A 26,037-nucleotide genomic window follows, 5' to 3' on the forward strand; every position below is an offset into this window, starting at 1 on the left:
TTATTTTTCTTTTTTCCCCACAAATTATGTTATCTGTGGTGCAGCAGTCTCTAGGATTACATACTGCAACCTCAAATTCCACCTACAAATAGAGACATCCCATCTAGTACTTTAGTCATAGAGACCCAAACCTGGTTCTTCCTCTTTTTTCCAAGACAAAAAGAGTTACACATGAAATTGCCAGGATTCAATTTAAAGCATTGGAATCTATGAGAATGGAGATTGATTCAGTCTAAATTTTAGTCATTAAAGGTATTTTGAAGCCACTTTCCCCCCCTCACCCCAGATTAATGACTTTAAGTAGACTGAAAATTAAAAATTGGTGCTCTCACTGTACTGAATAACCTTTCAGGGTTTTTTTTAAAAATTTATTAATGAGACTAATTTAATATGATTTCTTTTATATTAGGGCATTCTAATAGAAGCTCAAAATATGAGGAATAGCAGTTGTAGTTTTTCTGGAAGAAACCTGACAGGAGTTGTGCTCTGTCACACACTCTTATTTTAGTGTATTTTCAGTGGCTGCATGATGCAAACTAGTAAGGCACTATTAGCTTCCACTGTTTCTTTTTTTATGGTCTGTTTAGCTTTTCAAGACGAAAGGTAGTCTTTTTCATCTCTCTGTCATATCTTCCTAAGCAGAGGGGAAATTGGAGCAGACAGTTTTAATACCTTAACATACAGTAAGGAAGGCAGGAACAGGCAGAATATAAAAAAAACTATCTAAAATTCAGCATATTAAGTGCCTTTAGCTTAAAAAAAGACTAAGGTGTTATAACTTAATAATATCTTTTTGGAATCTCAATTTTGGACTAAAAATAAGGGAGGAAATGCAGCTCAGATTTGTGATAGAGTATATTGCTCTGTGGAGGATAGTCTGTTACTTATTCATTACACTACATTCTGCATGGAAGTGAAGGTAGGTACAAATTAGCATTTATGTATTATTTGGCATTATTTTATGATGGTCTAGGTCAATAATTAAAAGACATGCTTTTTCTTGTTATTAAAACTTTTCCTATAACCTTTACTAAACCCCAGAAATTAATGTTTAAAAAAGAATAAAGTGATACTTGCCTCAATATATCTTAAATTTGTTTCAGACAGTTATGTAGTAACTGTAAATATCAATTAGTAGCTGATGAATTAATTTTTTTATAGTCTTTGTATCAAAATGTTATGGGCAGCCCTTATGGAATCCAAGCTGGTTGCCTAAGCAAAGCAGTTACGGATTTGGGCAGCTCATGCAGGAGACCTACTCTTCCACTTCAGGTTGCTTGGTCTGCCTCAAGGCTGAATTATTGAGAGCTAGAAAATGTAATGAGAGCTAGAAAATGTAATAAGAGAAAAACAAAATTCTAAACCCTATGGAGGAACTGAAAATGCTCAGAAAAACACATAAAATTTGTAAAAGGTTTCAAGTAATACAGTTCCAATCCCAAACATTTTGACATAGGAAAAAATAAATGCAATTTTTCTTCTTGTGATGGCTTGACTATTACATCATTTGCAGTTAAAAATGTAATTAAGAAGGTTTTTAGAACAGTTTATAGATGAGTTTTTTCTTCAGATTGCATTTTTGAAAAAACATTATTTCTGAATATATATGAAATAATATTACTTTGCCTGATTCTATCAAGTACATATATAATGAAAATAGGCAGGAATAGTAATTTAAAACATCATTCATTATAATTTCAGAAGTTACTGCAACACTATATCATTATATATGAGAATATAAATAAGCAAAGTGTTTGGTTTATATATGCAATTATTCTGAAAATTCAGCAACTAAAAGGAAAGTTGTCAGGAGGTGCAAACATCTTGCTATAGTAGGAGTATTGCTTTAATCTCATGGCAGCCAAACACCAGGAGGACCCACACATTTATCAGCCCAGAGCTGTTCTGGGACTGGAGCTGAGCAGGTGCTGGGCCCACTGGTGCCAGTATTAGACCTGGGCTGGAAAAAGCCATTTCCTCTGGGAAGATATTATTAAAAACTTTGGAACCATTTGAAAATAGACTTCTGCATCTTGATCCCCAGCTTTCTAGAGCTGAGACATCCCTCTTTCCTATTTAGTTCCTCAACTACAAACTGCAAGTGACAGGTCAGTAAATATTAGTAGACCTGGTTAATAACAGTACTATTTTATTTCAGATAAACTCATGGAAGTGACTACAAATAAAAACACTGAGCACACCCCTAGTGAGAGATTTGGCTTAATTATCAGGCATCTGATATTAGCCAACACTTTAAGAATGGATGTTCAATTCCCATAATTTTGAATACAGATAGCTTTATATTTTTAGGTTGGATATTTACAAAAATTTCCTCACTGAAAGGGTTGTGAGGTGTTGGTACAGCTGCCCAGGGAAATGGTGGCATCACCATCCTTGTGTTCAAAAGAGGTGTAGAAGTGGCATCTGGGGACAAGGTTAGTTGGTGAACATGGAAGTGCTGGGTTAGCAGCTGGACTTGATGATCTTAGAGGGTTTTCCAACCTAAATGATTCTCTGATTCAGTAATAACTTATTGTACTCTTTCCACATTTGCCTACTCTGTCCCTTGTTTTGCAAAAACTTGTATGATGAAGTAGTTAAAGCATAAATTTCTGTTTTGTAGTTTCACCCTACTCAATCCACTCTTTGACTGTCCCTAAGCTGCCATGAGAGGATACAGTGATGTTCTGTAAATCAAGAAGGCAATTTTATATGACAACATAAATCCTTACTCTTGGTGACACTCAGTTGTGTCACCAAGACTGAGTTCCCTTTAGACTTCATCCAAAAATGTGAAAAACATAAAAGAAGTATTTACTGGAAACCATACTGTGTTAGAAAAACTGCAAAGATGCAGAGTGCCTGCAGTTTAGAGTTCATTTATTATTGACTTTATTATGCATTTAATGATATTGACTTTATTATGCATTCAAAGGAAATTAATTATCAAAGATATGATCTTCATATTCAGGTAGAAGGGAATAAAGATGAGGGGTAAGAATATTATTATTTGAAAACGTTTGTAATGAACTAGGAAAAAGTGAGAAACATGCTGAAAAATAATTTTACAACTATTACTGATATTAATAAATCCAAATATCTTATGTCATTTGATACCAAACTGGATTACTGTTAAATTTGGACCATTTTAAGATAGAAATTTGTAAATAATGACAGGATAAACTAAAACTTTATGATTAAAAAGAACTCTAGCTCTTTTATTTAGGTTTAAAAGTTGATAGCTTAGAAGGCTCTAGAGAGGCTCTATTTTAGGACTACATAAATTAATGAAGTTAAATTGAGATTACTTTCATTCTTGCCTGTTAGAAGTATTTAAATCTAACCTGACTTGAGCCATTTATTATAAATTCTCATATTACTTTCTTAGCTGTTGCACAGTCTATTGAGCATTTGATAGAAGGGTAGAGATGTAGTTTTAGATATGATAAAAGTAGACGTGTGAAGCCTTGTTCACTTTAGGGTGTCTGCCCAAGGCTGGAATTTAAATTTATGGAAACTATGTTGGCTATTTCCATCATCCTAAGCACAAGTTTATGAAGTCCTAGAGTATTACTAATTATTAATTGATTTCTTTTGCTTTGCAAATGTATTTTTAATTGGCAATCTTATGAACTGTGTTAAAATCTCTTTATAGTATAAGCAGTTAATATCTCATCATTTCCTCAATAAATCAATCAGTCAATCTATCCCATTTATTTCATATAACATCGTCATTTGCTTTAGTTTAAACAAGTGATTTCATTATGTGGAAGCCATTTGTTCCTGTTCTCTATTGCTGCATAGCACACAACAAACTCATTGAGCTGTGCAATGCAGAGGAAGTAAGGGAGAATGTAAATATTTTAGAGGTCTGTGGTATCTCTGCAATAGCAATTGATGGTTAGTGACCATTTATTTCCTTTCATGACTGCTTGGTCCAGGACAGATCTTAAGGGTCTGAGTATAACTTAAAATATTATTATTTCCAGAGCTGTGACTGTCCCAAATGGCTGTGTCACAAACTTGAATTTGCTGAGTTATGACAGTCATGTTTCTGAGTCACATCTTTGGATGTTGTCATGTGAGAGTGACTGAGAGTGATTTTTAGGAATTTTGTTTCTAGGCACACAAACTGATTCTGTGATGTTTTGTGCAATTTCAGTTACCAGTAGATCAGCAGGTTCCAAACAGATGAACATTTAGGCTATGTTAATCTACCATTTTTTTAAAGTATTAGTTTTATATGACATTAAACCAAAAACCCCAGTAAAAAAATAAAAATCTTGAGGAAAAACATGAGTAAGGGGAAATGCTGATAGGACCTGAACTTTCTAAAGGTGATTTTATGGTTTGCCTGTTGGTTCAGCCATTCTGTGCACTCCTAAAGGCTGGTGCTCCCCAGGATTTGGTTTACCACAGAACTCACACAGGCTCTGGGTGAGGTGTTGCCATCACCTGTCTCTCATCTTGACCCCTGGACTTTGCAAATTCATTGTGTCTGACCTCACTGACACAAACTGTACAGTATAAATGTCAAACCAACTCAGTGCTAATCTGGTTTTGCTTACTCTCTTTCATACCATATCCTGGTATGGCTATCTGCTTAAGAGTTGGACTCCTTGATCCTTGTGGGACCCTTCCAACTCAGAATATTCTGTGAAAACTGCAGCTCAGTTCATCACATTCAATAGTGTCACGGTTACTGTCCCAGTAAGATTAATTTTTTATGCTGTTTTCAAGAGTGCTCTCTAACCCCATTGCAGATAAATGGAAAATTATTTGATATCCTACTTAAAGTTAATGCTTTTACATAAACATTATACTTCCTTCCAATAAGTCTACCCGACCATTTTTACAAATGACAGCTAGATTATAAATGAAAGACTTTTTTTCAGTTCATCTGTTTTATGTCTGATTATTTCATACAGCAGCAAAGGAGGAAGAAACGTTTGGGGAAAAAATGAGTTTGTAAAATCACAAAATTTGGCAGAATGTCCAAAGGGTGGATGTAGTGTTTGATGCTGCTTTTAATTCTCTTTTTAAGTGACTAGATGTAAATGTGAAAATATCCCATTAAAGAAATGCATAGTAAGTCGTTAACAAAAAAAGCACAACAGAATACAGATTCACTTAGTCTTCCTTCTTAAGTTCTTGTTTTTCTTTGTCTTTTTAGCCATGATGAGTACAGAAATAAGCAGCCTAATTAAAGCTGAAATTGTGTGAAGATTTTAGAAATGTCTTTCCATGCAGTCTGTAATGTTGTTAGAATTCTGTTTGCTAATTTAATAACAATTAAATAATGAAAAGGCTATCCTGGTTTTATTTTTTAACAGGATCTCACCATGACTAATAGGTGTTAAAGATTGTCTCTAATACTTCCTAAAGCTTTAAGGGCTCCACTTTGACAAAAGTGCTTAGAAATTTCAGGTAATTTTTCAATCTTGTGGCTTATGGAGAAGAGAACGGGTCTAGTTTGAGCCAGTAAATGCAAAATAGCAGCTGCCTTCAATGGTGCAATTAAAATTTATTTTGAATCCTGATGACAACAATCAATAAAATAAAATAATTTACTTTGTTTTTTAATGTAATGACTAGAAATAATAGGAAAAGAAGCCTCAGTCCTTGGAAAATTTCCAATTTCCAATGAGCAGTTTAAATCTGTCACAAACTTTTCTGGCAAAAAAAACCTTCAAAATATCAGTGTAACTTTTACAGAGATTGACAGGTAAACTTGGTAAGAGCAATGCTCCAGAAAGCATAGTGCAGAGGAGAGAACCAAGCTGGGAAGGAATCACATTACAATGTAACAGAATATAAAAAGAAAAGTAATTTAAATTTTTATGGGAACATTGAGTTTTTGAATATCTGATTTCTCAGTTTTGTTTTTATGATGAACTAGAGACACTTGTGCAAATCTTACTTTTTAGACACATTTGTAGAGAATATTCTTTATAATTTTTGTATTTCTTTCTAGAGGATAAAATAATTCCAGGTTGTTTCTGCCTAATGATGGAGGGTAAATGACATCAGTAATGAAATATTAGCCAAAGGGGACCAAACGTATTTCTTGCAGATCACCTCATTAGCTTGTTTCCAAAATATGTTCACCAGAGTGAAATTGGAGCATGTGACTGGCTGTAGTGACAAACATCTGTTGTCTTAGCTCCTAAAGGGCTTTGGGGAGTGGGTAAAGACAAACAGTTCTTATTTAATCAGGTTATATATAACCTAAGAGACTTTTTGTCATCTGTGGTCTTGTCACAATCTGCTGTTACTCTTTAAAAATTACTTATGGGGTTAAGTTTCTCTTTAAAGTTGCATGATCTTTTAGTAAAAGAATTATTTCCTTCTGCTTTGCAATGATTACAAGTGTGAGAGGAGCTGATCATCAAACAAACCCAATCAACCAGCCAAACCTGTCTGTACTCCAGAAAAACACCCCAGGGACTGAGCAGTCCCATCTTAAAAACAAAGAAATGTGGTAGCTCCAGAGGACGATGCAGATGAATAAAACTTAGCTGACGTTTTAAACCTGTTCATAACTGATGATAATGAAAAGGAGGCAACAACATTGGATATCCTGTGTTTTCTGTGAGTGAGCAGAATCTGTGTTTCTCTCAGCCCTGAATATCTTTGTGTTTGTTTAGCTGCTAATATAAAGACAAATCTTCCTTTAAAGTGGTTGAAAAACTCCAGAAATTATCTTGAAAAAGGTTTCTAGGACACTCTCAAGAGTTAAGCATGAGGTTATAAAAAAGTAGTTTTAATTGACTTTGAGGGAATTGATGTACATTTAAGAAAGAACCAATTTGACACTGCTTGATTTGTCAGTGCTAGTAAAATGTCTGTCCCTGTTTAGCTAATTGAGAAGCCAAATCTTAGAGGATTTGAAGTTCAAACATTAAAAAGAGTAAAATGTTTCTTAGTGTCTGCTTGTTTCTAAAATTAGGAGCTCTGAATATTCCCCAAATCAGTGAGATACTACTCTGAGTTAGTGCTGACTAAGCTTTTCATAGCTAATTAACAGCTTTGCTTTGAACTCAGTCCTCTCCTTCATCCCCAGAACAGCATTTTCAGTGCTGTTTGCACATGCAATCAGATGGTTTCAACATGGCATTTTTGAAAGCAGGTGCTTACCCAGCTCTCCTTGGTTTGAACTGATACTGACTCAGATCCACTCTCAGCAGTGGTCACTGTTCCTCTCCAACTGATGCTGCTGTCCCAAGAAGGATGTGCTTGCCCGAGACTCTTCCTGCCACACACTGCCTCTTTTTGCTTGTTTTCTGAGATTGTGGGGGGTTTGGTTTTTGTTCTGGTTTGGTTTTCAGTTAGAAGGCCAAGGCAGTAAAACTTGAAGTAAGGGAGATGTTAAACTGAAGGAATGTTCTTGGAAAGGCAATGAACTAACTCAGCAGCACAGAGGCAGCTCTCTGTTTCTCTCCTTGTGAATAATGCATTACTCCATCAAGAAGGTTGCTCCTACTCAGCTCATACTGAGTGGCAACACTGTATTAGCTACAATTGCAGACATGTCCAATGAACACAGAAATGTAGGAGAAACATTTTTTCTTCTCTCCACGTACAGCCTGTAGCCCTGGGGAGTATTTGATGTGATGCAGCACCGCAGCTTGTGTTTGACTGGAGTGCAGGCTGTGCCTGAGAGCCAAGTACACTGCAAGCACTTCAGAGAGGATGTCTGAGAAAGCAAGCCTTCCTATTACTGACTGAGGACATGCACAAAAAAGAAAAGTCTCTGTTTTGAAGAAGAAACTGGAGCATTAACAACTGCTATTCGCTACAGGTATTGCCATCATGGAAAGAATCAATGAATGCAGCTGAGTTTAGTTTGGTATGTACTGGTGTAAATACCTATCATTGCAATAGGCAGAGACTTCACCTGGCACCTACAGATGACCTGGACCATAGGGCACAGAGGAATCCTGTCATTTGTTTAGTCCAAGCTGGGGCTTGTGCTGTAACTCCCAGGTATCCAGGCTTCTTTCTTCTGAGAGAAGAAGGGAGAGAAGAAGGATTTAGAAGGCAGTCTCATTATTAACTTCACGTGAAATTAAAATTGGTTCAGAAGCAGATCCATGGATGCTTGGAAGTGCTTCCAAGTTTCCCACTGTAGATCTAGTAAAAAAACACACCCAAAACCAACAAGAACAAGAATTAATGGGCCAATAGAGATAATGTGTTTTCAAAAGTAAGGTGGTAGATTTGGGAAGACTTGTTTTGGAGGTCATATGTGATGTAGAACCATTTGAACTATATGTAATTGTAATAGGATTGCCACAAAAAAAGCTACTTATGAAAATTAAGAAGTCTAAAAGGACTCAATTTTCAGCTCATTAAAATTCAATTAGACCACTAGTCAGCAGAAAAATTTTAGCTTCAGATCCTTGAGAAGTTGAAGTTATCCTTGAAATTCTGTGACATACAGCTACCATTCCTCATTAGCCAGGTGATGGATTAATTAATCATGGCAACCCAACTGGATATTGCAACATTGTCATACAGAAGAAAAAAAATCCAGTGTTACTATCAGTAAAATTTTGAGTATTGTCACTAAAGAAGAGTAGTATTTTGTTGTCAGGTAACAATTACCAGAGGTTTCATTATTATCCCACTTTTACCAGATTTGCATCTGTGCAGAAACTGTGATTTAAGGGCCAGTGCAGACATTATTGCACTTACAGAGAATTATCAAGTACCTTATGGATGCATAAAATCTGATCATTGTACTTAGAGATCTTTCCATACTGCTGTTTCGTTTTCTTCACAGGGTTAAATATTACTATATTTGTAGCTACACAGTAAATGCACTGTAAATTGAGAGATATTTGTAGATAAAATCATTTAGAGATTAATTTAGGGGTTCACGCCTAGGAAGCCTAGGTTGGAAAAAAAGATGTTTCTATTGATTCAAGATCATACTTTTGGAAGCACATTTAAATAAACTGCCCTTAAGAAATCATGTGAGTTGCAGATTAGTCTTTTCAGAATGGAAATGAACAAGGTATCATAATGACACCAGTTGACAAAAGGACACAAAATACAAGTTAAATGAATAAAAGTGCTTTTAAGAATTGGTAAAAGTACCAATGATATGGGAGTATGACAAATAATAATAATAATATATGTGTGTAATGGAAAGAAATATCTAATCAAATTATGCTACTCTTAAGAGTCCTTCTCCCCAATTTCCCTTGACTTAATGACCCAAACCTTGACAAGTTTTTGCTTTTAAATCAGGAACTGACAAAACCAGTGACAATTATCTTTCTTGTGAATTCTTTATGAGGAGAAAGCATTTGATTGCAATACTTCAGGCCAAGAGTGAGGAGCAGTGCTCAGCCTTAGTCAGCAGCACCTGCTGGTAGTAACAGAAATGGATTTTGACCATTAGAATAAAGATGTTAGATATTGATGGTAATACTTTTAGGGCAAGGTTACAGGGATTGAGAAAGACACAGCAAAAACCCACATTGCCAGAGGTGTAATCAATAACATTTTCCTTCTTAAAATTTACTTTACCCTGTGAATAGTGGTCTCAGTACAGATTGATGCCTGAGATTGCTCACAGCAAGTTTTTTGAGTAGACTTGAGCATTATATGCCTTAAAGAATATTGTCTAGCATGAAGTATAAATTAGCCTGTCTGTGACAGATGAGAAGTGTCTTTCTGATCTATTTATGCATGTCTGTGTGTCTTTGTAGCCTTCCCACCATTTCAGCTAAGGAATGACACATTTCAGAGGGAGTCACATTGGTATTCCAAGTCCTTCATGGACTCCATCCTGCTTTCTTTAGAGTTGCTGTTGTAGATTAAAAGGTGCTCAAGCACCTTTGAGGAGTGGTAGTTCAGTTTCTCTGCTTTCCAGTCTTTGGGAATCCTGCTTTTACCCTCTAGGACATAATTATTCATCAATATATCAGTAGAAAGACTCAAGGACTAATTTAGATGTGTTCTCTGATACTTAAAGCAAAGTTATGGGGCTTTTATTATTTCACTGTTTGGTCCCAGAGGAAATATGATTAAAATGTTTTGGGTTTAGTACAGTTATGATAATAACGTAGTCACTTTCTTTAAAAAAAAATCCTCATTCTAACAGGCTTTGGTTAATTCAATCTTTGCTTTAGAAAAAGGTTTTTCTTTGCTAAATCACCATCCCTGGAGAGATTTAAAGGACATGTAGATGTGGTGCTTAAGGACATGGTTTAGTGGTGGATCTGGCAGTGTTATGTTAATGGTTGGACTTGATGATTTCAGAGATCTTTTCAAACAAATGATTCTATTCACATGGACCTATCAATCAAATGCTGGTTTTTATGCTACCTCCACATATCAGGTAGCTCTTAGGCAGATATATAATGCAAAGGGTAAGCTAACCTTTTCAACTGAATAGAAACAAAAAAAGTGGAAATTGCTGTGTTTCAACAAATGACATACTATGTGGTCTGATCTTTTTCCTGATTCCTCTAAAGCCATGCAGGGCTTCATAGCTGTTTTTCACACTCATAATTGTATAGATGCTAATCTCCTTCAAATATTTACTCACAGCTGACTCCACTGTTCATGTGTCAAGCACTTTAGGGGGTTAAGATGAGAGAAAGGGACACGCCCCCAAAACTCATAGAAAATTAATTGAAACTATGAGCTTTTGGTGTGTTTATACAGCAGACACATTTCTAAAAGTATAATTGAGAGAGGAAAGGAATGAGACTGCTAGGGCTCTATTGATGGGTACTTCTTTGCCCACAGTTATCCTGTTCATCATAATCCCTCAAAGGAAATTTGCCCTTGTAACAAGTATCAGCTCATGTATTATTCTGTGTAATATAAAGAGGGCTCATCTATTCTCTACATCCAAACTCAGCATGCAGCCCCTCTGTTCTAAAGTGCCTGGCTTACTCTGAGCCTGTTTACAGAGCATCTGACATTTTGAACTGCAGAATGTGACAAGCTGACAGTGCCTCTGATTATAAAATCAGCTCATCTGCTGATATTAGGAAAGCGCAAGATGATGCATAAAATAGGTTTTAAATAGCTCATGCCATGCTCAAAAATATGCACATTTCAACTACTTTAAGAAAGGGTATGTGGCATTAGATTATTTTGTGTATTCATTTGGCTTGGAGACTGAGCTATATTACTTATTATATTACTATTTGTTCTTATAATGTACAGTGGGCACTGAAGCCAAGCCACTGCTTTAAAAGTTAATGCAATGCCACATTTTCAAAAGTTCACTGTCTACAGTTATGACCAAGAGCTCAGCTTTATTCTAAGTGCCTGAGAAGCAACTTAACCACGAGCTGGCTCTGGAATAGCAGCAGTGCCTCCCATTATGATACCAGTTGCCAATTGTCAAGAGTTCACTATATGCTGCCCAAAATGTTTTGTAAATCTGGAGACTGTAGCCACTTGTATTCATTACAGACCTTGTGAAAGCAATGGTGTCCTTTTGCCAGCTTTGATATGTGAAATGTAGAATTAGAAGTGAAATTCAAAGGAGGTGGTGTGTTTCAAAAGAAAGTAAGAAATAAAAATAGTTTTGCAATACAAATTCCATTAATTTGTCATGTAGGCTGGATTTAGAAATCTTATTATATATCCAGTCTCTATGAATTTATTTTTATAGTATTTCAGAGATGTTGAGAAGTGTTTCACCTCACATCCAGAAAATGCCTGCAGTAAACATTTAATATGCTAGTACATAATGCTACCACAATAAAAATGTTCAAATGCCATTAAGAATCCAGCTCAAATCCATAGTAGAAGGAACTTTTGAGCTGGGTTGGCTCTGTTAACTGTTTCAAGCCAATATTGTAAATGTAACTCACTGGAATGTATTGTTGTGTTGTGCCACCCTTCACAAAGAACCCACTCAAAGTAGAATGTGCTGGGTACTCCTTACAGTGCAGCAACTGCAAGCAGTTGTGATTGCTGAAATACAGCTCTGGATGTCTAGCAAAGAACAGATGTGTTGAATAGTGATTGAATTATTTAATATCTGAATTATTTAACATTTAAATCTGTCACATAGGCCTTGGCGTCACATTTTGATTATTGTGCTTTCATTTTCTCTGGTTGATAAACACAATTCTTTCCAATTCCTATCTGTTTACAGTGATGTTACAGGTTTTTCTTGCTCCTTGTTTTAGCGAAGATTAGAAGCATCTAAGTTGCTGGATCTAGGGGTTCTTTTTCTATTAATTTTATTTTGTTATGGTTTTCTTTCTTCTTAAAGTGTGTAAGAATATATGTGTATGTATGTGTATATTTCTGAACCATGCTGCTATTTTGGTTTTTTAGACACTGTTTATCCCAAGTAGTTTTCAGAGAAAAACTTCTTTGATAAAGGGATAAAATTTGCCTCTGGTCACCAGCAAAACTTGCTAAGAATATAGGAAAGGATTTAGACAGTTCTGCTTTAGACAAGATGAAAGTAAACTGAACCCAGTTTTCTCTGGACAAAGAAATATCTGGATCAACAGAAGTACACTGTTCAAATAAAAACAACCCAACTCTTTCTAAAACTTTTCTTATGAACAGACCATGCCATGCATTGGTGGCATTGGATATTTCTAGTTCATATGACAAAGCATACATATTTCCACATTTTACCAGACTCTACCTAAAATTTCTCACTCAGAAATGGCAAATTGATTTTTAACTATGATAGATACTGTTTGGGCTGCTTTTCTCACCTGCTAAACATAAACACCAAGAACTTTTACCCCCTGTGCTACTCACATCTTTAAAAAGATCCTCTATCAGTTAAGATAATTTTTCATGCATCTTCACTTTCTACCTCACCATTTTTGCCTGGAGACTTAAAAAAAAACATTACTGGCTGATTTCCGTATTCACTGATGGCAGAGGTGCTATGACCTGCTGTTTCCTTTCCCTCTTCTGTGTTTCTGTTCACTTCAGCAGAGGTAGCACAGGGCAGTGCTGGGCTGTGGGTAGGTGTGGAATGCACAGTGACAGCATTAATCGTGAAGCCAGAACAAGCAGCCTCTGCAAAGCGGTGCTTTACATGGAATGCAGAGGTGGCTGCTCTAACATCTGCCTGCCTGTATCCCTATTGTAGTATTTAACTCTCTGTACAGCAGGGGGCAAAGTGACTCAAAAGAAAAGGGAACTCATCGAAGACGTAGGTTCTGGCCTGAAAAAATAAGTTCCCTATAATGAGATATAAACCTTAATAAATAAAATGTCATGAATATAAAATCTTTGATTCAGTGTAGAATCTGAGCCTACAGGGCAGTCCTGAAAATAAAAAAAAATAAAATGGACTTATTTAGGTTTCTCTGTGACTACAATGATAATATGATATGTTCCAAAGAATACCTTGTGTAATTTGAATTTAAGATCAAAGCAAATTAAGACAATAGAACAGGCAATTTCACTGAAGGGGTGACAATGACCACTGAGTCCAACTGCCTGACCAAGTCAGGGCTGACAGAAAGTTAAAAGCATGGTCCAAATGCCTCTTCATGTCTGGCAGGCTGGGGGCACCTTGAGGAATCCTGTTCCAGTGTTTGACCAGTCTCTTGGCAAAGAAATGTTTCCTAATATCCAGTCTAAGGAAAACATGCACTACAAAGATTTCAATATGATTTTGCCAGTTTCAATTTAAATACAAGTTCTGAACTTGTTATGCAGCACAAAATATTAAAAAGGGAAGCTTTTATTTAACACCAGAGTGGGGCTAAACTTTTGAAGAACTTTTCAAAATTCCTTCTCTTTTTGTGCATTGTAGGGAATGGTGCAGCAGAGTGTTCGACCACTTGATTCACTCTGCTTTCATTTACAGCAAGTGTAGTAAACCTAATTATCCCTGGCTTTTACTTAGCACCCCAAGGGCACATGTGCCAAGTGTTTTGGGGGAGTGTTCCTCAGAATCCACATACTAAAGGAGAAGCTGCCATACACCAGGATCTAAACTGTCCAATAGCATCAATTGCTGTAGTAATAAATAAAATTCAAAGATTGAACTATTCCTATAGGTAGAGGGCTGAGAGGCCCTGAGGAATTATGTAACTTCCCTGGTTCAATCTATCTTTAAATCAGAATATCTGTGTTAGTATGTGGATTTGTTTGTTTTTTCCCATTTCAGCAATTTAGTTAATATTATTGTATTTTTTTTTATAATACAAAAATTGATTTAGCTCTGTGCTGGTATACATGCACTTTCATTATGACCTTGGCCATGTTTGTGAATTGTAAAACTATACTCATGCGAATAAACATTTCAGATTAGCACTTTATTCACATAAAGCTAAGTTTTCAAAAAGATTTTTAGGAAAAAATTAGTGAAAGGCATCATAGTGTTTTGATTAAAGTGAAGGTTCTTTGAGCTTTACAGTCACGGAATCTCACATATGGAAATTGCAGTTGGTCTTAATCTGCTTTCAGAAGACTGGTGCAAATATTAAAAAGTAATGAAGTAACAAGATTGTTTGTTAATGCCACATAAAAGTGCTAATTATGCTTCATTTCCTGCCTACAGCTAAACCCAAGAGACATTGCCTTAGAAATTGTTAAATAAGTTGCCTCACTTGAAATGGGAATAGAGCTGCAGTGCTCAATGGATTTGCGTTTAAGGAGCTGTGTGCCACACAGGGTCTTTCAAAGGGTGACAAATGAAGGACAGCTGCCAAGAAACTTCTTTAGTTCACAGGAAGTTTATTATTATCCTATTTTTGATTCCAACTACCTCACTGAAGAGCAAAGGGCTCCATTTGTAATTGCCCTTTTGCTGCAAATTCAGTGTGTAATATTGTACGATATTGCAATTACATGTAAATTGTTTTATTAGGGCTTTAATATTTCAGGACCATAATGATTATTTTTCCAATAGAAGGTATAGTTGAAATATACCCCTCTATATCACACTGGCTGTGAATATTTCTGAAATGTTTTACTTTTCATCTCTAACATCTATTTCTACTGTGTTAGGGACAGGTGCAACGTGAAAGAGTCTGCAGAAATATCATGATGACAATTGAAGCCTTGGGAGGAAAATTATTTCACCTTTTGCTGGTTTTGTACTGCAAATCTACCCTTCCTTTCTAGGGTAAAATATGAAATTTAAAAATGCTATCGCACTTGATCCTTATTCTGAACATATATATATATATAGAATGTATAGCAGTTGAGTTAATAGTTAAACCTTTCAGCTGTAATAATTCAAAAGCTAATGTTATCTTTTCTCAAAGATACAACATAAGCTGAATGTTATAATGTGCAGAGGTTTTCATATTCCACTTAAATGATGGTTGTGGTGAGAAGGAAATCTGAATAACATTTACATTTGGGGATATCCCAATGGCTCTTCTGTGTGATTTTGTTTTAATGTAACCTCTGGACTAAACATAGGAGAAAGAGCTCTACAATATTGAGGAGGGAAAGTAAAAGAAAATACAAGAGTGTTCATACTTATGAGAGTTTGGACACATGTAATTCTGGTCCTGACTTTATAATGAAACATGCTCCAGGAAAATTCCATCACATAACTCACCCACATTTGTTTGAAGAGTGGGTTGCCTTTTGGAGAGTGGAGACATCCCTATGGAGCCTGGGTATCATGGAATGTGGAGGAAAGGTCCTTGTAACCTCCTGTAATTCAAACCTTATGGGTGGGCAGGAAGGGTGCAGTATCTCTCACCAGATGTGGTGTTATCACAGTTCATTGTTTAGAGCTTAAAGAGTTCAGTGTGCTTAAGTTAGTTTGTCAGGTAGGATTGTTCTTTGGATGGCTTTGTTTCTGCCTTGTTACTGAGCCATCCAGGAATGACTGCAGGGTGGAAGTGCTTGGAGTGTGGAAAATGCTGCTCAGTTCTTGGGCAGTACCCACTCTTCAGCTGGGAGAGGACAGTGCCAGGTGTGGAGAGACAAATAAGGAAAGGCTCCAGTCCCTTGGGATAAATGGCAAATTCTCCTGCATCTGGCAAAGCCAAAAGCAGTGCAAGCATAGTGCAGGCAGCTCAGATGAAATAAAAGGCTTGTGCCAATAGGAAACTACTAAAATCTTCACAGGACTCTGCATAGGAACAAGGTGTCTCATGCATTATGTGAAAATGTTGTTTCCAATTAACAAAAAAAAAACAAATTTAGTAGAGAAACTAACCAAGATGAGCTTGTGCTGAGTGTAGAGGCAGCATTATACAGTCTATGCATTGGTCCAAGAAAAAGCAGGGAATTAAATTAGTACCTGAAAAACAATTTTATCCTGTGATTTGTGTAAATATATTCTGTTCTATTGTTGACCCTTAAAGAATTCCTATTACTCAAATATATTTGGCTTTAAAAAATAATTTATGCCTAGACTTAGCCATGATACTGCACAAGTGACCTATTACTAGTAGAAGTTTCCTTTTAAGGAATAATCAACATTCAGGCTGTGACATTATGCATTGTCTTTAGCACATTTATAATGGTATGAGTTCCTGATTAGCTATTGAGTGACTATAAGGACTCAAAATATATGGCCATTTTTACATGGAGGAGGCAATAATGCCTACTATGGGAAGTGCAATAAAACACATTTATTGGCTGCTTGATGAAGACTGCATTGAATAAAAACATGTATATTCCCTCCTAGCTTCACCTCCGCAAATTGTTAACTACACAATTGCTGAGGATGTGAAAAAGGGAAACAATGAGCTCTCAGATAACCAAAAAGGAAAAAGTGCATGATTCTAAAGTCATCGGTGTTTGTTATGGCAAAGTGTTTGAATAGAAAATAAAACCTCCATGGGCCTATTGCTCTAACAAAGCTAATTTGTTAATGATGTGCCATGTTTCTTTTAGTTTATCTGTGGATACACAGTAAAACCAGATTTTCATAGGTGCTAGCAAAGAAATTCTGACTATACAGAATTTGTTTACTTCATTGATTTATTTATAGTTTCCATTCAGAATGCTATATTGTGTTGAGAAATACATCCGTTCTGGGAGATTTAGCATAACCAAATTTTTATAAAATCCTTATTAGTTTAGGAAATTGTTAAGCTGTAGAATCTTCTATATGCACAACAGCATATAATGTGTTTTATTTTAAGCTACGCGAAGGCACATAAAGGATATGGCTTTACTGCCATTTTATCATTTGTTTAACTTTTAACCAAATTTGAACTAATTTTGCTTTTAAATTGTGACCATGAAGTAGTAAAATGAAATGGTGATACAATGCATTTCTTACCTCTCCTCTATATTCTGATATTGTTTTCCTTTGCTATTAGCTTCATTATATTTGATATAATAGGAATGCATTTATATTGTACTCAAGAGTCTAGTTGTATTGCACAGTAAACACTGCCTAAGAAATCATTTGAGAATACTTGCTGATCATGAAATAATTGTGCATAAGCTGCTTCAGCTTTCCTACTTGAAATCTTCTTTATTGTGAAATGAAATACAAGTTTGTTTTTCAATGTATTTTCCTTACAATGTCTTGCAAGCAGCACTTCTCTCTGGCACTTGTCATTACTGCATGACAATGCAGTGGTTACAGTATTTCCTCAAACTGCACCTATAACCTGGATATAAATTGACAGACATGGTATGTGACAAATAGACTATATATTGAGCTCATTCACCTTTAACTCTTTTTAAAAAGCAAAGGCTTTCCATCTCAAAAGTGACTGTAAGTAGTTTATTTACACTACTTGTATCACAGTGACAGCCTTTGCCAGAAGACTGAGATATAATTTTTATACTAAGCATAGTTTGGAAAGGATTGTAAACTCTGAATAGATTTATAAATCTAGATTTTAACCTTTTCAATATTCTGCTTTTTGGTTGGTTGCCTGAGCTACCTCTTCCCAGGTTACTGATGCTGTTAATAGGAGAGAATAGGAATGGCTAATGAATCAAACTGCAGGACACTGAAAAGGTCAGAGCAGTACACTTTACTATTATCTTCCACAGAATATATGAGGCATTAAAATTCTGATTCTGTGGTCTTGTGACAAAGAATATAATGAGAACCATAAATAATAAACAGCACAACATGAATCTCTTTTTGTGATAATGATTGTAACAAGCATAAGAGGGAGAAAATTCTCAGCTCATTCTCACTGTATTAAGATGATGTTTCCTTGGATGTATGTTCTAAATATCTGTAATTGTAAGAAAGAAGAAAGGGATTTTAAAGTATAATTGGAAACAGCAAGGATCTTAAATGCACTATCTTCCATGGACACCCTCTTCTAAAAGGTAACATTTTTTCACGAAAGGCAATTGTGAATAAATGTGGATACTTCCAGTGACATGAATAAAAATGAGATTGCAAGAAGGTTTGTAGACCTGAAATAAAGCCATTACCACCCCTTTATAAAACTGTCCACAGACCCAGATAATTAGATGCTATTGACACATTGTCTGTATCTGGCTTAGGTTTTACGTATGCAGGTAGTACAGACATTATTTTTGATGTTCACAAGTGTTCCCAGCTCCTTTGCTCTGAAAATGAAGGAAGAGTATATCACACTGTGGCTAAGTCTCCTTACAAGGTGAACTTGTGACCTGATTTGTTAAATGTCTCTGTTTACAGCACTGCTGTTTTTTGGAATAACTTCCCACTTCACAATGTACCCAGTACAACAGGAAATTCATCTGCCAATATCCAGATGCCCTTTTAAAATATCTTTCTGCTGTTTATTAAGATTGGTATAACTATGCAGGAATAGCTTATTAAAGAAAAAAATATTCATCTTAAGGAATTCTGAGACTGAGTTACTGAAAACTGTAAGGAAATCAAGATAAATTGTCAAAACTTCAGCTCACTGTCCTCTAATTGCTGATTTTTCTTAGAGTGCTCCCAAGAAATTCTTCTTGTTCTCATCAAGCTGTTACCAAGACTATTTGAGATAATGTTTAGGTTTTACTCTTGATATAAAATGTTGAATTTTTTATATTTTAGTGAATTGTATACATGAACCCAAAACATAATGATGTTAGATTAAAAATTCCTGCAGGTGGAAGTAGATCCAGGAGGCACTAGCAAAACACCTTCTCTAACTGCCAATGATAGGAAATAATTTTCCATACTTTATTACTATCTCAGTGGTAGAATCTTGGCAGTGCTACCACTTTATATAAAAATCAGAAGCTTTTCTTGTAAAATTCTGAGAAATCTACAGGTAGAGGATCAAGACCTGCAAATTAGCTTTATACCACCAGTATTTTCTTCACATCTCCAGTTGCATTTTAGGCATCTCCAAGACTCTTACCTTTCTGTACCAGGATTATAAATTGTGTTTCTGACAGACCTGTCAAAATCCAATAAACACAACTATACTAATATAAATCTGTTCTCCCTACACTACTGGTGCTCTTGCAGATTGGTTTTATAGATCAGATTCCTCCTGTAGCTTCTATCTGGCATTAGAAAGGATTTCTGAGGTCACTTGGTGTTTTCTTCTTGGAGCTTTGAAATAATTCTTAGTTATTTCAGGATTTTACTGCTCCTGTTACTGGCTCACTCATGTTATGAGTCATCTGATGTCATCTAAATCTGCCTGTTGTGAGAAGCCTGTCAGGAAGCTGGACCCAGTTCTCTATCCCAAAGCACCCTGAATCCAGCCATGTGGGTGCTGTGGGACAGGGGTCACTTTGGTGTGATAAAATTTCAAAATCCTCATGAAGGGGAATAAATACACACAATTAAAAAATGAAATATCTGACTTCGAGAGTGTTGGATTGAGAACTTGCCTGAAAAGCATCTGAGTATTTGGTCTATAGTGATTATCCATGGCCTCTCAACTGAAATGAACTTCAGAGATGTTGCTGAGCTATTTTGAAGTTTGAGGTGAAATTCCAGCTGGAAATCTTACATGTGCGTATTTACTCTAGCTTAATAATAGTGAAGCAGTTAAAATTTCCATTATTGTCAAAATAATGCATTTTTCTTGCAACGATTGTAATAGAGAAAGGACTAATTAAGTTTTTCTGTGTTATTTTGAATATTATGTAGGTCTCAAAATGCTTCTAAAAATCCCAAACTCTAGCATGATTGTGCTTCCTGAAAGATTAAGTCTGAAAAATGAAAGGTCTGCTAACAGATGTGGCTCTGCTGTAAGTGTGCTGCTTTGAGACAGTGCACATGCCTCAATTCCTGAGTGTTGCTAGGGAACAGTGAGAATGGAGCGAGTGTGGTTCTGTGTGATTGGCGTTTTCTAATTAGTAAATAATAAATGTTTTAAAAAGTTAAACTGTCCGTATTAGAGTTGCTTTGGAATTGTGATTGGGTGGAAGTGGGCTGCCAGTCAGCAGATATCCCGTGTTCCTCTGAACCTCTCCTGTAATTAGGCTGAGAAGGTCAAAGAAGAGAAAGACTGAACTCTGTTATACTGGGCTGACTGAGTCAAGGCTGAGAAGTTTCTAGTTAAATCAATAGCAACTACTTCAGCAGCCAAATAGCTCCAGGCATCCCTTTAAACTGATAATTATATTTGTTAGCTGTTTTCTTCTTGCTCTTACTAGGATCTGTCTGGCTTGTTTGGAACCAGAGAGAAGCTGGCTGGTGAGAGGTGGCATGAAAAGATTGAGGGAGAGCATTTTATACCTAAAGTTCTGTTCTTGGTGAATCCATTGTGCAAGGCAGAAGTAAAAGATTGAATTGCTGCCATTCAGCAGAGGGAGAAACTTTGGAAAGGAAGAGATAAGGAAGTGATCTAGAGAACACCAAGGGACAGGTGTTCTGTCTGAGACAGGTTTCTGCCTCACTCCTAGGTGTGCTGGGGCCTGCACTAAGAAGAATTTGATTTTCAACCATTTCAATATACAGGACTTTTTCTAGTACCTAAAATGAATACAGGTCATGTTGCAGAATATTATATTTCCAGTCTGAATAGCATAAAATCCCTGGATAGGCTTTTAGTTCCAAAAAAACATGAAGGGAGCTTTATTAAAATGAAAATTAGTTAGAGAAGAAATGCTGTCTGAGGTTCAGCTGTTCATTGTTCACTGCATTAAGTATAAAGTAGCCTTGCCAAGGCATATTTTAACTTCTACTGAGTTGTGATCATGTTTCTGGTGCTGAATACTCTCAAAACTCACAAATAAATAGCATTTTTCTTTTTAATTCTCAAGTCCTATGTGACTGGCTGCTGTTGTTTTTCTTGTCATAACACTTAAGAAAATAGTAAAATATCTTATCCAGACATGGGAACTCTTTCATTTCCTTCCATTTAGTGACTGCAATACACAGCAACATGTGTGAAGTTCTCCAGGAGCCTGAAAGCATCCGTGTCTTTATTTCCTGTACCATGGCACTCCCCTTTTTGTGACTGCCAATTGTAATCAGTTTTTCAAATTTCAGGAACATTTAGTTTAACAGAAAAAAAGCAACTGAAAGTGTTCAGATGTTTAGTTAAACGAGGGAGGAACCAGGATGGCTGTTTCCTGTTCCTTTAGAGGATGCTTATGTGATCTACAAAGTGATGTTAATACATTAAAAAATTTCAGTAATATTTTTTTCTTACATGGTCAAATAAGCAGCTTGCAAGATGAAACGTAATATACTGCCTATAATTCAAGATGCAAGAAAATGTGCTGATGAGGCCCAAAATTAAAGCAATTATAGAAATCTGCCCAGAAGAAGCACTCCTGATTCTTGCTATCACCTGTGTTTAGTAAAAATGCCTTTTAATCATTACTGGTAAAAGAACTATTTCCTCATTTGTGAAGGACTATAGGACCGGTCTTGCTGCCTCTGTATTTAGCTTGTTGTTTGATATAAAATTGTTTTATTTATTTAACTTAGGAAAAAAAATTCATTTCTTTACTGTGCTTTTAGCTGCACAACAGAGAAATTTTCCTCAGTTCTGAAGTGCCATTGTAGGTCCAATGTCAGTTGAAGGCTGCTGTTTTGCCTTGAAATTGTTTGCTATTATATGGAAATAGATTGTTGTTATTTTTATGCATTTTATTTATTTATGCAAAGAAACAAAGCATTCAGTACAAACCAGCATGTAAAATTTAAACTGCTCTAAAAGAGACATACAGCAAAGGACAAGAAGCAGATTATACATGATTTACTTGAGTGGTCTAAGTTTTGAAATAATGTTTGAAGATGGTAAATATGCACATGCAAAGCCCAGCATTTAGAAATTGATTAATTACATGCCTGACTGCCAACTGAAAAACATGAGGACCTTCTTTTACTGCAATGCTTCTTCTATATGTAGCTGGAGCAGATCTGTTTGAAATAGAGAGACCATTGACTTCCTGTATTAGCAGCACTGTGCAAATTCATATTAATAAGTTAATAATGTAGTGACAGATTTAATTGGTTTTCACCTTGCTACAGTCAGGTCCAGCTCATTTTCTAAGTGTTTTCTAATTTGGAGGGATAGAGATTCACCAGATCTTATTTAAAGAAATTAGTGCTCAGACTCTGACTTCAAGGCCTTTGAATAAGGACATTCTGTTCTTCTGAAGAAACAATAATTTGCCAGTACATTTCATAAATTCCTCTTCCCAGTCAATGTTCTGCACTTTAGTACATTATTCATAATTAATAAATAAATTACAGTGTAATAGAAACATAAATATGAACTTGCTCTAAGTACTGAAACCAATTAAAGCATACAAATAAAGTATAAGATGGATTCCAGTGGGCAGAAAACCATACCTTAATAATGGGATCAGCAAAGAGGTCTTCTTTCTGCACTCTTTGAGATGGGAGTGCTGTTCCACCAAAACTAGGAGCAAAATTGTCAGGAGAAGGCTTAAATATGGCAGTCTTCATCCCTTGGAAACCCTCTGAGGAAGAGAAAGCTCTGATGTATTTATTCAAAATCAGCCTATTGTCCAGTGGAATAGATCTCAGGGTGAAAAAAACAGTATGTCCCAGCAGAAGAGCTGATGAAGGTGAATTGTTGGGGTTTTTTTCCACTCTTACCTTTTCCATTTCATTTTTATTTCCCTTCCAAGTGTTTGGGATAAAGTTTGCATTGTTAGGCCTCAGCAGTGAAACATCCCTTCAGGTAGAGAGATCTGAATACAAACAAATCTAGAACTGGATATTTGCAAAGAACCTAATGGAATTTTTTACCTTCTGCTTTTCACCCATGTGCTAGTCTGATTATCTAGCCAGGGTACATATTAATTGGCATTGTTCTCACATCCTTGGTAACAATACATGAATTTTACCTATCCCCAGTTAAGAATTGTTTTCCCCTGCACAGTTAGTAAATTCTAAAGGAATGGGCTGTCAAAAAGCCCCAAATGTTAATAAGTAGTGGAAGATTCAGCATGGCTCAAATTTCATTTTCCTGCTGCTGAAAGTGGATTGGCCATGATTCATGGCCGGAATCTCTGTGTAACATGTCACAAGTGCTCAGAAGTTGTGAAAGTGAATTGCTTTTGACCTTTCAGACACATTTTTCCTCTTCCATTCTCTCTCCTGTCCGATGGTGCCATTTGCCTGTAGTGGAGGCACTGCACAGAGATCCTGGTGCTCTGCTCAGAACAGATGGATTCAGCCACGCTGAGGGTGAGGGTGCCTGATGTGAGCTGGCACAGCAGCTGGGAAGTAGCACTCCAGGCTCTGGTTTTCCCACTGCATCAAACCCTGTTTCTACAGCAGTCAAGCACTAAAGCTTTAATAGACTGGGGGACTTAAAAATGCCAGAGATTTCAGCGTGGACTAGACCTGAATCAGAGACTGTGGTTAAACCATCTCCCAGGGATGACATGGGTGTTTGGAAACAATTTGATCAAATGCCAAAAATCTCAGGTATATAATTTGGTTTTTCTCTTCACTCTATCACATCTGCGTATAAATCTAATGTGTACACACCAAGAAATCAGCAAATCTTTCATAAATTAACTGAAGTGCTCCTCTTTTTTTCCCTGTTCTTGACTTTTTTCTTCATGAAGGATCTATTAACAATTCTGTAGGAAACACCAGGAGAAATTGTGAAGAATTCTCATTATGTAAATGTAAATTTCATGAGGAAAGAATAAGAAAAGCTGTTTCAGGTAACTTGGATGAAACTGCTTTGAAATATTTACTTGTGCCATCAAATTAAATTCTGTCTTATATTTAGTATAAAGCTTATAACATTTAAACAAACAATAACTTTATTCAGCAAAAACTAATTATATTTGTTTAGCCTAGCTAAAATGCAGATGTGTTTTGGCTAATTTACAGGAAAGTTTAGAAGTGCCAATGCAATGTATTTATTATTCATTGTAATACAGAGCTTGTCTGGGCTGTGGTCTAGTTTTTAACTTATAAAGTCTTCTGAAGACAGGAAAAAATATTCTGGAAGGATTGCAGAAAAATTTTGGTACAAACTAATCCCTTTTGAGTATCAATCCATGAAGGGCTGTTCATAAACATTGTTCAGATTTAATGCAATATTGTAATAGAATCAAAATATGGCATGCCATCCTGAGTGCAATTGCCCATGTCGCACAGATGATGAAGTATTAAAAGTGTGGTGGCTTTTGTGCCAAAATAAAAGCTCAGTTATTTTAGGAGGGGGTTGTAAAATTTTAATAAGTATTTCAATGACAAGTAAATTCTATTAATATCTAGACTTTGCATGTCAGGCTATGATTGCAGATCATACAGACGAGCCAGTGCTGCTGGCAGGCTTGGCAGAAAAGTGCAGTCGCTAAAGTCTGAAGTCTTTGAGTCTCTGGAAGAGTGGTCTGCTTTCCTTCTGTAACATCATTGAACACATTCACTGTTCTTCATGTCTCTTTGTCTTCTACCTTTCTACTCCAAGTATGTTTTGTTTTTTTTTAAATAGGGATTTTATTTTCCTCTGATTTACATTGGTCAAGGGTCCATTAACCTATTGCAGACAGACTATTTCACTTTAGTTGTATTTCTTATTACCCTCTTTGGCCAATAAGATTTTTGCTGTCTCCCTAGTCTCATACATTTAGTAAACAACATCTAATATTAAATAATTTCAAAGGTCTTAAATTTCATGGAATGTATATATTTGCCAGTTTAAACTGTCCAATATTGTTTAGAAAGAAGCCACATTTGATATCACCATAATACCACTACAGGGATGTGATCTTTTACCTTCAAAATAAATAATTATTATATATTTACTTTGATAGCTGAGTTTAAAAATTGTCTTTTATGGCTGTTCTGTAAGTTAGAATAAAAAATTGAGAACTAAAATACTTTTGGAAAGTAAAGAATATTAAAATAATATTTCAATGTATTATGTGATATTTAAGTAGACCTCTGAAATTGTTTTGGGGTTGTTTATTTTTAAAAATATATTTTACCATCACAGGAGAAAATCAAGCAGGCTGGACTGAATAAAGGAAGAAGAGCTATATGACTTTCACAACTAGTAATTTCTTTTCAAGTTATATTCATAGTATTATTTTGCCAGTAATTTTTTCTGTGATAGATATGCTTTCAAAAAGAAATTATATCCTACTGTCACCTTAAAATTACACCTTCCACCTATTTGTGATTACTGTCATTCCCATTAATGCAGTTTCTGTACAAAACAAAAAAAAATACATTTCAGCTAGGAAAGGGGGTGATTTTAGAGATTCCAGGGATATGTGTTTTCATGGCTTGTTTCAATTTATTGGTGGCTCAAGACTTACAGTTTCTTTTGAGTGTTTCATATGTACCAAAATTGAGAATCCAAGAGTGATACCCAGATCAAAGCAAATCACCCAGACTTTTGGCAATAGACAATTCCCAGACAGCTAACATCACATTTTCTATGCTGTTTTTCAGCAGTACATATGTGCAGGGGTGCTGGGGCAGGACACTGGTGTCAGACCATGGTGGGGCCGTGGTTCTGTCCTGTCACACTGGGCAGAGCCTTTTAATTGCACAGCTGCAGGAATTTCCTTGCTAGCAGGGTGAGTTTGGGATGCTGGCTGAGATCACCAAATGATTGCTTTTGTAAGAAGTGTGAAGTGATTGGAAACCCTAATGTGATATTTGCCTTCATTAATTAATGCTATCACTACAATGCTTTATGTCATGTATTGCAGAGCAGACTTTCCTCTGTGCTTTCTATA

This window comes from Vidua macroura, chromosome 14 (assembly GCF_024509145.1).
Source record: "Vidua macroura isolate BioBank_ID:100142 chromosome 14, ASM2450914v1, whole genome shotgun sequence".
NCBI classification, from domain to species: domain Eukaryota; kingdom Metazoa; phylum Chordata; class Aves; order Passeriformes; family Viduidae; genus Vidua; species Vidua macroura.